We start from the raw sequence: 3942 nt of genomic DNA, 5'->3' as shown, positions 1-3942 counted from the left end.
TCCCATGAAGTATGAATGATATATTTGAGTAATTTCTAGAAGGTGTTAAATGATGGCTTTTTTTTATTTAAATTAAATAAATTTAATATTTACTTATAAAACATTTATTAATTTAAATTAGTGTTACATATTTTGGGTATTGGGACACAAAAATTATAAAAAATACAATCTGGTGACTGGTGACTCAATATATTATTACATAGCTAAGGAAGAGGAACTAAAGTTGAGTAGGATTTTTAAAGAGTTGTGTAATGGAATTCGGAACATGCAAGTCCCACTAAAACTCAAACTGTTTTTGTAGAAAGCAATCCAGAATGTTATTCCAATTAGAGCTAATCTATACTAAAAGAAAAATCGCTAATAAAGTTATGTGTCCTATTTGTTTGCAGAAAGAGGAGACGGTGGAACACGCCATTTTGCTATGTGAATGGACAAAAGCGGCTTGGTTTGGCTTTCCAGACCAATGTATACCAACTCCATAACTAGTTAAATCTATGGGAGATTGGCTATTATAAAGACTAAAGAAAGCGGCTAATAAGGAGGGGTGGCAGAAAAGCTGAAACTGATCAAGGTAATTAATATGGACCATTTGATGCAGAATTTGAAGTCCACAAATTAATTGATAAGTGTACCAAGTCGTACCATGTAATATTTTAGGTGAGTGAAGGTTGATCTCACAAGGATTGATGGATCAAACAACAATGGTGGTTGAATGATTTACTTAGTCAGACAAGCAGAAAATAATGTTTGAGAGCTCAGTAGCATTTAACAGTAAATTCAGAAAATTAAAAAGCAAACAATAAATGGGTTGTGAAGAATATATGGGAAACAGTTAAGATTTTGGAGTTATTTATCTTTCGAATTAACTTTTCTTACCAACTATTTTAATCATGCAAGATTTAATTCATGGCAAACTATATGTGACTAAACCCTAATTCCTTAGTAATTTAGTCTCCTCTAACCTAGTTAACCGCCAATTCCTTTGTCACTTAATTTCAATTAGAGGTTTAAGTTCAATTTTAGTTTATTAGCCACAAAAACCCTAATTATCCAAATATAAGAGGATTATATGTCACGTATCCCGTTAAGTCCAGATAATTAGTGATTTAAGAGAAATTATTTTCAAGCTGTTGTTCGAGTAAGTTACTTTTCCAATGTTTACAAGAACTCAAATATAATAAGGGTTATTCTTTCGATTTACCCAAATCCTTAAGATGAAGAACGAAAACAAATTCTTGAAATTGAAATCAAAATATTAATTAAAATAGAGGAGTAATAGTACGTATCAATCCATACAATAAACAGAGCTCCTAACCTTAATAATAAAGGTTTAGTTGCTCATAAAGAAAATAAATCCTAGCAGATAGAAATTGCGAAAGTACAGAATGAGGTGCGTAAGAGAAAAGAGAGCCTGAAGGGCTAAATCTTTTCCCTTTTATATCTTATCCTAATTAATGTAAAATATATTTTCTAAAACTAAATAATATTTTTTCCTATTGTAAAATAAAATAAAGTTTAATAAAAAATAATTAAGGGATCTTCGAGTTACTCCTTGAGGATATGGGGACCATCGAATTCTTTACAGCCCAAGTTTGGCGCCATTGTGACCATGCTGATTATTTGGAGAGTTTGCAATGATCCTAGCGCCAAACTTGGAGAATCTCAAGTTTGGCGCCACCAAGGCCGTGATTCTCGAAGAAAAAGTGTATATTATTATATATCGTTGAAAAGTTCTGAAAGTTAGCTTTCCAATGCCACTATAACCGCGTCAATTGGATCTTTATAGCTCAAGTTATGCTTGTTGGAGTGCGAGGAGGTCAGGGTTGACAGTAACATCCACTTTCTTCCTTTTTTTCTACATGAATTCTGTCAAATCCATTTGAATGCTATCTGAAATAAACCAAATTACACACAAATCAAAGTAACATTCACAGTGGCCAAAAAATACTTAAATTTGGATTAAACTTAACAAATTCAGAGATAAGTTCACTAGGAAAAGATAGAAAAGACTCACACATCAGCCATCTAAAAAATAAGGAACTCAGCTAGTTTCAATTACACACAACCAGATCCTAAAGGAGCTATAATGAATGCAACAATTCTATCATTAGAGCATAATAAATTGAAACAAGAGTCTAAGTCAATTCACAAATAGAAAATTTGAAATAAAAATACTTGTTGTGTGGAGACCTCCTCTAATGAATGGATGCAGATTAATATAGATGTTGTCTTTAATGAGAAAGTTGGAAAAAGAACGGTTGCAATGGTATTCAGAAATTCAGATGATAGAATTAGAGGTGGAGCTACTACAACAATTGAGGCAAATTCAGCGCTAATGGCGGAAGCATGTGCTATGAAAGAAGCTCTGATCCTGCCAAAAAATCTGGACATAGGTAAATCTCTAGTGGAGTCTAACTTCCTTTCTTTGGTGGAATTGATCAAGAGTAGAGGGGAGTGTTGGGAAATCGATGTTGTGCTTCAAGACATGCGGTTTCACCTAGACACCGCGACAAGGAAATGAATTGGCCTATGTATTAGCAAAGCTGAAGCTCCAAGGAAGCTTGCCAAGAGATTGGAGCCTGAATCCTCCAAGAGAAATAGAGACGAGCATCAAGAAGGAAGCAGCAAATAAAACCTACTTTCCAATCACAACATCGAAAGCTGAACAATAGAGTATTCAGAGAAGGGTATTTCGGACATGAATTTGAATTCTCTAAATTTTAAAGTTTACTTTAGAGAGTAAAGTATGATCTATCACCATTTATTTCATAGGTGAGATCAAGAAAAAGTATGAGAGAGAAAACATTCAATAGTGAGAGATCTTAATTTATTCTCTAAAGTAAAAATCTAAAATTTAGAGGATTCAAATTCCTGGCCATCACATGAGTTGAAAGGAGGGTTGCAATGGTCTCTTTTATAGAGAAGAATTCCCATGCATTACATTCAATTCAAGAATTGGTGAGATATCTTTGAAAAGGAATTCAATGGTTGCAATAGTTTCCTTAACAAAGGGGATTCTTCAAATGAAGATGGAGTAGCTAATTAGGCAATGTATTGATAAGAACATTCAATAACTTCTCCCATATCCTTATTAGTGTTCAATTTGTGTTTGGTTGGGCCTAAGGCCGGAGGCTATTCAGTCTAAAAATTTGTTCAAAAAAAATAAAAATTAGAGTGAACATATTGACATACGACTGAAACAGATTTTTTCTTGTTATCATTCTTTCTTGGATTTTGACATGGGGCTTTTCTTTTGTAGATGGGTGGCCCAAGTGGTAAGAGACGAGCAAAGATAGGAAAAAACTAATGAAGATGATAAAAGTGAATCAAGTGATCCTGATTATTATACAGATGCAAGTGATGATGAAGATGATGAGGATGATGATGATGCATAAAAAATGTAGTATTTATATATTATTAATTTTGTTTTTTTGTTTGAATAGTATGTTGTTCAGCTTAGTATAATGTCACAATCTAAATAGATGATGCTTGAGACTTTGATACTTACTACTAGGTTTAAATATATGTTAGTTTGAGTTTGTTGACAAAATGATTCTGATATTGTTTTAGTCATTTATTTAGTTGAATGTTAATTGTTGATGCTTCTTTTATGTTTTAATAGTTGTATTTGTTGCGGATTATTTATATTTATTAATGGATTAATTATCTATGAAATTGCTTCAAATTAATTATTTGTGAAATTTGCTATAAAAGTTAATTGTAACTTTTGTTGTCTGCGAAATTTGTTGTAGATTAATTATCTACAAAATTTGCTGCAACGATTACCTGCGAATTTTGCTGCAAATTTCATTCATGTAAAAAAAAAAATTGCATCTGAAATTGCAATAAAATTGGACAAAATTCTTTAATTTTTTTCACAAAATTACCTGCGAATTTTACAAAGTTTTTGCGGCCAAAGTCGCATATAAATTACTTGCAAAT

At 32.1% G+C, this 3942-nt stretch overlaps 1 long non-coding RNA gene across 1 annotated transcript; it reads right to left on the bottom strand.

Annotated features, from left to right (window-relative positions):
* Positions 1 to 1232: 1232 nt before the first annotated feature.
* Positions 1233 to 3325, bottom strand: LOC112695407 (uncharacterized). Its single transcript, XR_003818908.2, has 2 exons — positions 2015 to 3325; positions 1233 to 1890 (listed from the first exon to the last, which is right to left on the bottom strand). It is a non-coding gene; the product is annotated as an uncharacterized lncRNA (long non-coding RNA).
* Positions 3326 to 3942: the final 617 nt, after the last annotated feature.

This window comes from Arachis hypogaea, chromosome 6, assembly GCF_003086295.3.
Source record: "Arachis hypogaea cultivar Tifrunner chromosome 6, arahy.Tifrunner.gnm2.J5K5, whole genome shotgun sequence".
Classification (NCBI taxonomy): Eukaryota; Viridiplantae; Streptophyta; class Magnoliopsida; order Fabales; family Fabaceae; genus Arachis; species Arachis hypogaea.
The sequence above is the reverse complement of the archived record's forward strand: the minus strand, read 5'-3'. Positions and strand labels throughout refer to the sequence as shown.